This window comes from Balaenoptera musculus, chromosome 4 (genome assembly GCF_009873245.2).
Source record: "Balaenoptera musculus isolate JJ_BM4_2016_0621 chromosome 4, mBalMus1.pri.v3, whole genome shotgun sequence".
In the NCBI taxonomy this organism is placed as follows: Eukaryota; Metazoa; Chordata; class Mammalia; order Artiodactyla; family Balaenopteridae; genus Balaenoptera; species Balaenoptera musculus.
In genome coordinates, this window is record NC_045788.1 from 2,805,649 (window position 1) to 2,818,787 (window position 13,139).

Sequence of the window (13,139 nt, forward strand, 5' to 3'; positions counted from 1 at the left end):
GAAAGTGTACAATTCAGTGGATTTTAGTATATTTACAGAGTTGTGTAACTATCACTATAATCTCATTTGAGGACATTTTCATTACCCACCCCCCCCAAAAAAACCCTTGTACCCTTTAGCAGTCAATTCCCATCCCTGCACCAATGCCCCCTGCCACTACCCAACCCTGGATAACCACTCATCCACTTTCTGTCTCTATAAGTGTGATTTTTTTTTTTAAGCTAGATATTGCCTGGCAGTCCCTTCCCTTGACTTAAAATTAGAATCAGATGATAAGTGTTCCCTCAAAATCTGTCATTTTTGAGAAAATTCATTTTTGTCATGCATCCCCAAGCCTTCCCTCCTCTAGGCAGCCCCCATCTTTCACCACCACCCTCAGAGGGTACCGTCGTTCTTCATCTAACAAGTGTGGATTAAAGGCCTACTGTGTGCCACACGCTGTCTGAGCACTTGGGGGAATCGGTGAACAAAACAAAGAGGCTGGACTTTAAGGAGTTTGCTTCCCAGCAGAGGGAGACAAAACAATAAGCAACAAAAAACAGCAAGAAAACCAGAAGTAAAATGTGCAGCATGTTAAAGGATGCTGCATATCCTGTGAGAAAAAAGAAAGAGTGGGGCAGGATAAGGGGTGTCTGGAAAGCTTAGAGCACAGGGAAGGGGCAGGTTACAGCAGGGGCTGGGGGGTCAAGGTGGGCATCCCCGAGAAGTTAAAGTTTGCAAGACTTAGTGGGGGTGAGGGAGGGACTGAGCGGGTGTCTGGGGGATGAGCATTTCCAGCAGAGGAATAATCCTGGTGCAGAAAGAAGTAGGAAACCATGACAGAGAGGCGATTGGGGCAGAGCATGGGAGCCATAGCGGGGTTTGGAGCAGAGGCCACCATGAGCTGAATTATATTCCCAAAAGGGCCACTCTGACCACCGTGTTGAGAAGAGATTAAAAGGGAAAAAGGGCAAAATAGGGAGACCTCCCGGACATGATTTTAGAGCCACTTTAGGGCCGTGGTTCTCAGCCTCGGCTGCACATCCGAATGTCCCAGGCAGCTTGACAAAACTCGGGCCTGAGTTACGAAACACTAATTGGGTTGGGATGCAGCCTGGGTGCTGGGACTTTGCAAAGCCACCCAGGTGATTTGGGTGTGTGGCCCAGGGTGACCAATAGAGTTTTAAGAGCTAAGCAGTCCCACCAGTTTGACTTTGCAGCTGGGAAGCAAAAACCCACAGCTGGCCCCGACTGCTATTGGCAAAGCTGTGCTGAGAGACAATCAGAGCCTCACTGCTGTGGCAGGGCCAGAAGTGGCCGTGCAGACAGTGTGCAAACGGGGCCAGGGGCTGGATGGAGCCCCCCTGGACCATCAGACCTTGAGGAGGTCAAGCCCATTCTTTGACTGGATGCAAACATGAGCCTGAATGTGATAGCCGGGTTCCGCCCTGCCCCTGACAGAGAGCGGGTTGTACTATATCAGGGCAGAATAGAAGGATCAGGTTTGAACCTCAGGAAGTGGGTATGTGATTCACCCAACAGGCATTTTTTAAGAATCCTAGTTCCATTGTGCCAGGCATTGTGCAAGGAGCAGCTAATAAAAAGATAAGGTCTGACGGTCTGTGCCAAAGCCAAATGGCTCAGAGTGATCACGCCATATAATATTTCAAAACGTGTTATTTGTGGGAAGGCTTTAAATAAGCCAAAGGGGAGGGGGGACCCTTTGGTTGCATAGCTGAGCTGTTGGCATTTCTAACTCAGAGGGATGAATAGAACATTATTGTGTTGCATGGGCACAAGTACAGCAAGAAAAAAAAAAAAAGATGCCTGGAGCCAGCCGTGAGCCAAACATGAATCAGCAATCTCCTTCTATTGTTCGGAAAAGAATCATGATGCTGGGAGTTGGGCATTTAAGAATCCTGCAGAAATGCCCCTCCCCCAGGCAGGAAACAGACCCTGGTTGAAACATGGCATCTTCATTTTGGCTTCCTGAGCTGAAAGGAATGTAAAAACCTTGGAGAGGATTCAGGGGGAGCTGAAGTGTGAATATGGAAAATACAACCCAGAAGAAACGAGAGATGATTTAGACGCAGCGTTGGCAACCTCTCAGAGGCGGCTCACCAAGCGCGTGTTGATTCTCTCTGACGAGCAGGAAGTAGGGCTCCCCCGGCTTCGTTACCTAACGAATGTTCTGGGCTGATCACCGGGCGAGCTGGTGGGAGAGGGCACAGGGCAGTGCCTACCTTGTGAACACCTTCTGATCTGTGGCAGTGGGCAGGGGGGTTTGAACCCCAGCTGCACCAGAATCGTCACCTGGCGGCCTTGTGGAAGCACAGCCTGCTGGACCGCCCTCTCAGAGGTTCTGACTCAGTAGGTCTGGGGTAGGGCCTGAGCATCTGCATCTCTGAGTCCCCAGCTTATGCCGAGGCTGCTGAGCTGGGACCGCGCTGGAGGAAATAAGTCATGGGGCAGGAGCGGAGGGTGAGCATGGCTTGAGGGCAGAAGTCCAGGTGCTTCTGTGCCATTGATGTGTTGGTGCTATAGCGGGTCCCTCAGTGCATAGGTAGTGGCTTTTAATTAGCAATGTGCTTTGGATCAACTACACTGGCCATGATTTTGCCACCCGCCAAGGAAGCACGGCCAGAGGGAGGGAAAGAGAGTTCTCTGCAGGCCTGCGGCAGTCAGACAGGACGTAGTGTGTCCAGTGACTCTGAACCAATGAGCGTGTGTAGCTTCAGGGGTAAGAGAGTGACAGTAGGGTGACCCATCTCCACATTCGGCTTATACTCCAGTGCTTCTTTCATGAGCAGAAGTTCTCAACAGAATCAGCTGGGAAGCCTTTTCTAGGTACACATTCCAGGGCCCAGCCCCGGAGATGGTGAGCAAGGCTTCTCAGCTGATTCTGCTGTGAACCCCTCCCTTGAGATTAAGAACTGCTTTTCCTGCAGCCTCCATGGTCGTGCCCCACCCTTACAAGAAAGCAGAGTGCAAAGCCAGCCTCTTCGAAGGTGCAAGACTCCTTCACCTCATTGGGTCTCGCTGTCACTCTGTTACTACAGGACTCGAGTGTCTCAAATTCCAGGATGCACACTTGAAATGCAAGGGGGTCTTCTGAGAAGGAAACTGTCCAGTCACAGAGCTGGGGGCCTGGATCAGCCCCTCTTCTAGACCAGGTTGACTGGGCTGGTCCTGAGTGGAGAGGTGGGGATACCTGCCCAGCGTCAAGTGTAGCCCACCAAGATGGTGCCCCGGTGCCTCTGACTTGTTCCCAAACGGTGTAGGCTGTTGGCTCCCAACATGTGATTCCTGGGAAGTACAGTCCAATCACCCAGGAACTTGTTGGACATGCAGACTCCCAGACACCCCTGCCCGACACCACCACCCCTAGACTGGCTAAATCAGAAACTCTGGGGGCAGAGCCCCGGCCATCTCCAGGTGTTTGCCGAACTTTGAGAACCGCTAGTTTAGTTTATATGTAGCTTCCTTGCTACACATAAGTCAGAAACAGAACAGGATAGAAAAGCAGGCAACCCGCCATGTATAGATTTATCGAGATCCTCTTACAAGAATTCCGGCGTGCGAAACATGCTCATTTGTCAGATTCTCACCTAAGAACTTAGCGTCCAGCCACTTTCTCGGCTGCCTTCGGCGTTCCTGCAATTCCCAGTGATAACGCAGCTTATTGCATCCCCCTCCTAAGACAAGGCAAGGGCTGTGTTCCTTTACTTTTTAGAGACTTCATCGCAACTTCACCATGTGATAGGGGCTCCGGAAACTCTACTGAATGATGGTCGTATCTTGTTTATGCCCACAATGAGCTTAAATCCAGCCGAGATTTCATTCTCTGTTCTCTCCTCCACAGCTTACGCCAGGCTGACCCACTGAAAGGTCAATATGAAACTGAAAGGTCAAGTTATGTAGCCCTGGGTTCACAGAGAGTGAGGGCTGAAAAGAGATCAGGTAAACCACACCCTCGAACTTTTCACTGATTCCCAAAGCTGTTACAGCCACGGTCCCCAAACTCTGTACCGAGGCACCCTGGGAGTGCCACAGCAAACCCAGAGGAACACAATGGAATGTCTAATTTCTGAGAGAAACACAGGCACAGCTGTCAGACGCCATGCAAATACTACTATTAGGCTGTTTGCAACTATTTACTTAATAAACAGAACATTTGTTCCTTTTGCCTGGGGTCACTGTGAAGCAGTTTCTGGAACAGTAGGGGTGCCAGGAAAATTGAGAACCTCTGTGCTCTAGAATCACTGAGCCTGGAAGGAGGTATATTTTGACCGTACACTTTCTGGTGGCACATTTAAGGGAATTCATATTCCAAATTTAACTTAAAAGTCAGGAGGAAAAAAAAAAAAAACTCTAACCTAAATGGGAATAGAATTTTGAAAAAGAATAGATACCTGTATATGCATAACTGAATCACTTTGCTGTACACCCGAAACTAACACCACATTGTTAATCAACTGTACTCCAATATAAAATTTTTTTAATTCATAAATGAAAAAAAAAAAAAAGAAAAGTGCAACTCCATGAGTCTCTTAAGGGCTTCTTTTCTTTCTTACCTTCCTAGGTAGATCTATTCACCCCAATTACCTGACTCAACCCTTAACCACGGTTCCTGTAATTTAAAAAAAAAAAAAAAAATCACCTTTCTTCATGACTTAAATATAATGGATTAATTCTTACAAATTTGAACTGATAATTGCTCTGATGCGTTCCTGAAAATCACCTTTAAAACACATTGTTGAAAGACAAAATCTAAGCTGTGTGTGCAGTGTGCTCGCAGGAAACCGTTGACTTTGTCAAAATATTCAGACTTCACCAGGCAGCATTAAATGAGAACCCACAGAAGGGGAAAATGGAGATCATACAACGTTTCTGAAGTCTATTTCTGTAGATACTCTGCAATGCAGACGCTCTCCTTCCGCCACATTTGGCATTTAAGAAGTAGTGAACAATTATAACTATATCTATTAGGAGAATTTTATTTGCATCTTCAAGGGATTTGGGGGAGCAAAGCAATCTTCATAATGTCTCCTCTGGAAGAATATTCTTTCGATCCCAGGGTTAAAAATCTGCAAGGAGCTCAGGGCAGATTCCAGAGGCAACAGAACCCAAGCTCCATCTGGGCACTGCCGTCGCCCTGGGATGGAGATGGTCGGGGTCAAGCAGTAGAATCGTTTCTTAGGAGGCTGTCGAGGGCAGGGGGATGGAGTGGGTTCTTGTCTGTTGTTGCCTCACTCGCCATCAAACTCTTTTAAGAAATCAATAATACATCATTCGCTTCGCTGTTACCGTTTTCTTTTCCCACGCGTTTGTCGTTATCGCTACCCGTGTCCTGGTGAGTCACCTAACCGCAAGTAAACACTCCGGCATCTGGTGGTTCTGCGTGGTACCCTTGTTCCTCAGGCATTATGACGGCTGCATCCCAGGCCCCTCAACACACATGCCCGTTGTTGTCTTTGGCGCAGGGATGCTGCACTCCTGTCCACCAGGTGTCAGCAGAGGCAGCTTTAACCGCTTGCTTTGGCCAACAAGACATCTGTTGAGGTTGTTTCTCCTGCTACGTCGGGAGATTCCCTCAAACCATCTGCTTCCTCTTAAGAGTCTTACTTCTCAGAAGCATTCAGAGGTGATGGCCCACCTCTAGAGAAAGGTAGCTAGGAGGAAAGTGTGTTATAAACTTAGCAGGCGGCGAGTCGAGGCTTTCAGAGGTGGCCTCATAAAACTTTTTCCGGCTGGTTCCTTCTTGACTTTTCTATCACTGCGTTATGTGGCTAGAAATGGTTCCAAGTTTCGCTCATCGTGACACTAAATTAGATGTAGCAGAGAGTTTTAGATTCACAGGGGGCTTGTGTGTTTGTTTGAAAGCCCACTCTGACCCCAAGAACCCCACCCCTAGCACTGCTGACCTAGTCTTCAAAGGAGAAACAGGATTTTTCTCAGTCTGTGGCCCCAGCCCCTTGCACGTGAGGATGCAAGAATACCACCAAGTGCCAAGCACATCTGTTCTATTTCATCCATCCATTCCCTTTGAGGTGGACCTTACCCACCTGGGGACGTGACTCTTGACCTCCCCCGTGTCATTCTGTTGACAAATGGCAGGGCCCGTGCTCCTTCCAAGCCATGGTGACTTTGCCCAGGAAAGAGAAGGAGAAAGAGAAGGGAAGAGGGAGAGAAGGGGACAGTGATTTGGCATGGACAGAGGTTAAAAGGAAGAGTAGAAATGAGCCACAGAGTGGGATCGTTGAACTTGAATTAAAATCATTTTACCGAGAACAAAAAAATCAGCCACAGCAAATTAAGCTCAGTTTCAACCACAGAGCCTGGCTGTGTTCTCTCACTACTAAAGGCAAAACACTTAGAGTGATGGCCGAAAACCTGAAAAGGAAATTACGGCTTTGCCACCCAGAGTTTACTGATGTCTCTGATGTGGGGCTCTAGGCTCCCGCCACGGCCAGCGGAGAGGTTGTCACCCTGCCCCGTGCTCTAACAGGTGATCCTCTGGGACGAACACCTGGGCCATGTCACAGGGCAGAGCTATGACTATTATCCCACATCTTTATTAAGTAACTCACAGTCTTATGTTCCATTTTAATCAGCCCAATCCCTAGTCTAACTGGGCTGGCTTTGTAAATTTTTTTTCTCGTACTGAATTTTTGCTACTACACTCCCAAATAGGGTTAGTTTTACCAAGTGGAAAAAGATGGATCACAATGTTGTATGCTTTGAATACCCCTGGCCTCTGTTCTCTTCTATGTGAGAAGTGCCTAAGTTATTACCATCATCAGAAATTCAACCATTATATATTCACTTCACTGGATCCTAGATTTACTCTTAAAATGCAAAGACCTCAGGGAAGGACAACTGGGGCTGCATTTGGAATGCTGTAGAATTGGATACAAATTCATCTGCGTACCCAACCTTCCTTGCTCCCCGTAACAAATTTAAATGAACTTGAAGGGGAAAAAAATTCACAAAAGGTAAAATTCAGACTGGGAAGAGGAGAATGGCAGAGGAGAGAGGAGCATTTCCACCTCCATCTTATCTTAGGGTCTACGGAGGTGGGCTTCTGTGCCGTTATGTCTTTTAAACCACTTCAGGGAGCCCCTAGTGGCCAGATAACAGCTCCAGTTGCCCACACCTTAGGGATGACTGGGATTGGCCAGGAGATGACCGGGTGTAATAATAGTGACTATAATAATGAAGTCCTCTTCCAATACTGTAGGTCGGTGTCCACTTTTACATTTACAGAGCATTCTCAAATTCCCTGGTCCTCGTCATAACCTGAAGGGTGGGAGATTGTGATTTCACTTCACAAGGGCGGCTCAGAGCGTGAAGAGACGTGGCCAAGATGTGCAAGCTGCTGACCTGAGACCCAAAAGCATCCGAATGACTCTCAGCCCAGGGTCTGTCCTCCATACCCTGGGACTGAACTTGTTCTTACCAACAATTCCCAAACATCAGGGACAAAGCTGTGATGGGGGAAAGGGAGAGAAGCAGACACTCCAAGAGGGAGAGAGAGAGCTTCATGACCTCACTGCCCTCCCAGGTGAGGGCAGGCCCTCCGAGGGCACAGCTACTTGCCTGCACCCAGGCAAAGTGGTGGCAAAGCCAAAGTGTGGGCGGGGGGCGAGGACTCCAGCCCCATCCCACAAACCCCCCCGCAGTGCCCAGCGTCCCACAGACCTAGTCAAAACAGCGCTTGCCGCGTAAACACAACTTCAAGACCCATCCCAAGTGGAGGGTATAGCTTGGCCCTCAACTCATGTCTCCACGACCTCTGACATGAGGTCTATGTAGGAAGCCCGTGGTGTCCACGTGTGTCGATGCCAAGTGAGACGGTGTTCTGTCCACCTCTGAGAGTCTACCCGGTATTAGCGGTCTCAGCGTGGAGCCCGTAATAGCCAGAGGCTGGAGCATCTGACCTTGTAAACAGAACCAAGAGAGTTGCCTGTGAACGTGACCCCTGCCCGCCCCACACGGCCCCCTCTTGGCTTCCTGGGGCCACCCAGGAAGCACCTGCTGAAGACGTAACTGATGACCATATAGCTCACCATATAACTGATGACCATATAGCTCACCATTCAGACGCTCTGAGAGCCAGGGAGAAGCAAACGAGGACCACAAACGCCCTCCTCGGAAAAGGTAGATGTAGAGCCGTGAGGGGGATGCATGTTTCATTTTTTAATTGAAGTAGAGTTGATTTACAATGTTGTGTTAACTTCTGCTGTACAGCAACGTGATTCGGTTATACATATATCTACATTCTTTTTCATATTCTTTTCCATTATAGTGATGCATGTTTCATTTTAATTATGTGCAGACTATATAAGCAATGACTCACTAGGTCTGCGTGGAAAGATTTTCCAAGGGGGGATTTTCACAGTTGTCCCTTCAGTGTTGTGTTTTCTACAGAGAAAAAGAAAACACAAGGGGACAAAAGGGCGTGCGGTCAGGGCCAGGGCCTTTGACAAGGTGAGTGGGGTTCTCTCTGGCCCTAGTCTAACTTTGTGACCTTGAACACTAAGACAGGAATGTAGCAACGATCCCAGGCCGAAGGTCAGCATCCTGAGGAGTCCCCCTCTGCACCAAGGCAGAGTTATCGTCTCAAATCAGGTCACTCCCTGAAGGACCTTCCGTGGCTCCCCATTTTCCATGGGACAAAGTCCATATTCCATAGCAAACCTCCCAAGACCCTGCATAATTTGAGGGCATTTCCTAGTTTTCCTACACAAGGCTCATTTCTTGCAGAGTAGTCAGTGGGCCTCAGGGGCACAAGGAGGAGAATAAAGCACTAAGTCCTTCGCTGGGGAGAGGCGTATTGCAAAGAAGAGCCTTCGGATACAGGGTCACCTCCACCTAGAAGCCTTCCCAGATTGCCCCAAGTAGAAATGACCTCTCCTTCCCTCGTGGCCCAGTCTGCACTGAAGAGACACTTCAGGTGAAACCTGTCCACACATTGCACTGTTTTAGCATGATTCTCTCCCTCTGGCAGATTAGAAGCCCCACGTGGACGGGTCCAACTGTTGTCTTCGGACAAAGCCTGGGGCAGCACCTAAACAGAGTAGGCCCTCAATCAAGGCCTCTAGGCTAACCAGCCACATAAACGAATATCTCGTGTGAAAGGAGTGTTCTCGGTGTAGCAGCACTTTCCTAGGGACTACGCTGAAGACCACTCTCCCCTCTGCTGGTGCTGAAATGCTGCAGCTGTGAAAGGACGCTCGGCTCCGAGGGGCCGGGGTGCAGACCCTTACTGGGTCTCACCGGAGGCTCTCCTCTGCCCGGGAGCAGCAGGCCTGTTGTAATGATGACCTGCAGGCTGTGAGTGGCCCCCAGGACGGGGGCGGTGGTGCAGTCAGCGCTGCTCACATCACCCCCCACCTCCTCGCTGCCGGCCCACTCACCCACCCAGAGGGGAAGGCCTGTGCTCGCTTTCCTTTCCCCACAGGTAGCGCACTCCGCTTTCTTTCTTTGTAAGGCGTTTGGACTTTGTTTCCTCCTTTGACGCCGTGACCCCCTCGGTGGCTCCGGAGGGGACCTCCTGTGCTTCCCTCCTCCACACAGAGCACCGGCTGACACCCGCCCTGTGTCCCGGGTAACCCCGAAGCAGCCCCGGGATGCCTGTCCACTCAGAGCGTTTAACTGCAGTTTAACACTCGAGAGCTCGTTGCAGGAAAGTAGCACTAAATAATATGAAATACTAGAGTCCTGTAGGAATAGGAACCGAAATGCACGATTAACGCTATAGGAGTGGGACTAGGGACAGAAATGTACTATTAATGCTATAGGAATATTAACAGTTTAGTAGAGTGTAGTAATACTAAAGTGCTACAGGAATAGGAACAGGAATATACTATTAATGCCATAGTAATGGTAACAGTTTAGTATACTGTAGTAATACTAAAGTGCTATAGGAATAGGAACAGGAATATACTAATAACGCTATAGTAATGGTAACAGTTTAGTATAGTGTAGTAATACTAAAGTGCTATAGGAATAGGAATGGGAATATACTATTAACGCTATAGTAATGGTAACAGTTTCATATAGTGTACTAATATTAAAGTGCTATAGAAATAGGAATATACTATTAACACCATAGTAATGGTAACAGTTTAGTATAGTATAGTAATACTAAAGTGCTATAGGAATAGGAACAGGAATATACTATTAATGCCATAGTAATGGTAACAGTTTAGTATAGTGTACTAATATTAAAGTGCTATAGAAATAGGAATATACTATTAACACCATAGTAATGGTAACAGTTTAGTATAGTATAGTAATACTAAAGTGCTACAGGAATAGGAACAGGAATATACTATTAATGCCATAGTAATGGTAACAGTTTAGTATAGTGTAGTAATACTAAAGTGCTATAGGAATAGGAACAGGAATATACTAATAACGCTATAGTAATGGTAACAATTTAGTACAGTGTACTCATACTAAAATGCTATAGGAATGGGAATATACTATTAACGCCATAGTAACGGTAACAGTTTACTATAGTGTACTAATACTAAAGTGCTACAGGAATAAGGACAGGAATATACTATTAACGCTATAGTAATGGTAACAGTTTAGTATAGTGTAGTGATACTAAAGTACTATAGTTAGTACTTTAGTACTTTCCTACAGTAGAAGGAAAACAGTACTAAATAACAAAATCAGTACTAAATTTCCTGGTGGTAACAATATTTTTTAAGCCTTAATGAGATGTTTTTCCTCTTTCTGGATACTTTCTGCTTCACACACAATACTTTCTTCAGTTCCGATGCCTGTTCAATTGAAAATTTGCAAACAAAGATATTTTTTAAGGGTTGGTATAGCAAGAACATAACTAGGATAAAAAGGACACGAAACTCTTTTGCCACATTTGTATTCATGCTGTGTTTTAATGTCGGTATTATCAGTCAGGATTCCTCTGGTTGCAAGGGGCAGAAACCTGCCTGGACCCGACTTCCGTGGACGCAGGCACCGTCTTGCTCAGGAAGGGTTGAGGAGGCCGCAGCGACACAGCTGGGCCTCAGGGAGAAGTGAAAGCAGGGCTCTGAGGCCACAGCATTCTCTTGTCACCCCAGGTTCTCCATGAATGTCAGGCGCATCCTCTGTCTCACCTTCAGACCGGCTTTGGCCGTGTGGCTAAAAGGCATGGCGTCAGACAGTTTGAGAGTTTTAGTTTCTGATAAATTCTGCCACCAGAGCTGGAATACGTAACCTACCCCTCTCCCTCCCTCTCTTTCCTCCTCTCTCCAAACATCCCAAAAAAAGCATCATGTTAGCCCCTCCCAGGTCTTGGGCCACTTCGGCCAAAGGTGGGGCACTGTGGTTGGCCCAGCCGGAGCCAAGTTCCTCGTCCGCTCCAGAACATTCAGGAACACCATCCCAGGAGGACGAGGCCGTGTCCACAGGATGGGAGGGGAGTTAATGGCAGCTCAGGTTCTAAGAACGACAGGTCTAGACAGTACGACAGGTGTGATCCGCACTCTCCCTTTAGGGGGTCTCAGAACCTGATTCTCTCGCTCACAACCCAGCTGCACAGTTGAAGGGGACAGAACAGAGGGCTTGTGGCTGGTGACCCTTGAAATGTTCATCAGTAGCAAGAACGCATTTTCCTAGTAATTAGTCGTCATCTCTTCTACCAGATGCCAGTTGAGCAATCTCATACCATGCCGTATCAACTTTCATTCATTTTATTTTATTCACTTATTCAGAGCATATATTTCTTTTTTAATGTTTTTTTATTTATTTTTGGCTGCGTTGGGTCTTCGTTGCGGTGTGCGGGCTTCTCATTGCGGTGGCTTCTCTTGTTGCGGAGCACGGGCTCTAGGTGCACGGGCTTCAGTAGTTGTGGCTCGTGGGCTCAGTGGTTGTGGCTCATGGGCTCTAGAGCACAGGCTCAGTAGTAGTGGCGTACGGGCTTAGTTGCTCCGCAGCATGTGGGATCTTCCCGGACCAGGGCTCGAACCCGTGTCCCCTGCATTGGCAGGCGGGTTCTTATCCACTGCGCCACCAGGGAAGCCCCGCATATATTTCTTGAGTGCCTATTTTGTATCGGACACTCTGCTCATGTGGAAGATATAAAAATGACCAAGACATAGTCCCTGCCACAAAGAGGTTACAGTCTAGTGGGAAAGGCAGCCTTGGAAACATGTGGTGACCACATGTGATGACCAAGGCGTGACCATCAAGGTATGAATTCAGTGCTGCAGGATTCGATGTGGAGACAGAGAGGACATGGGCGCATATATAAACCCATATTGTAAACACAATCCACATGCTTCCTCTTCTCCGATCAGTTATTAGCATCAGGATGTTCCCTCCCTCATCCAATGGCTTGTGTTTACCCAGCACTTTCATTCACATCCTCTTCACACCTCAGAATCATCAGCCACGTGAAGCAGGTAAAGCAAGTATTATCTTCCTCATTTTGCACGTGAAGAAATCACGATCCCACAGCGAGTACATGACAGCACTGGCCCTCAGACCCATGCCTAGGGCTCCAGTACAAGGCCAGAGCCACCGTGCTGCACTATCTACTGCTGGATACGGAAACCCTTCTGGAAAAAGAAACCTCGCCCTGATCTGTCCCCAGCAATACGCGGAAGGACTCTGACCCACGTTCAGCAACCATCTGGTTCATCATCTGTGTGTGTCCTGCAACACTCTGCCCTCCGTCGGTGCCTCTGGTCTCTGACCCCCACCCAGTCTCCATCCCCATCCCCGTATGAGGCCAAGTCTGTCTGCTGCTCTCGGATCTCACTGATACAGTGACGAGGAGAAGGGACTCAGCGCTGACCAAGGAAAAGCCACACGTAAGATGTGAATATGGATTCCATTCTCCGGAGCAGTGTGTCTAAGACTCCAAAGTGTCCATCAGTCATCTGCAGTTACATCTTGTCCAAGCGCAGATCTGATGGAGCAGGTTGGACATAGGACCCGAATTTTCTGTTTCTAGCAAAGCTCCCAGTGATCTGAGGCTGCTGGTCCACAGACCACACTTGGAGAAGCAAGGATCTGGATTGAGGACGCTGACGCATCTCAGCCGCTCTTGGGAAAAACAGCAAGTCACTCGGCTGGTGCTTTCTTAAAAAACTTGAGATGGCAAATAGACATGTGACCTTGAATAAAATATTATTATA

General features: G+C 48.0%; 1 protein-coding gene across 20 annotated transcripts in view; it reads left to right on the top strand.

Annotated features, from left to right (window-relative positions):
* Positions 1-13,139, top strand: part of THRB (thyroid hormone receptor beta) — a 387,045-nt gene that overhangs the window by 266,354 nt on the left and 107,552 nt on the right. The gene's annotated exons all lie outside the window — the stretch shown is intronic.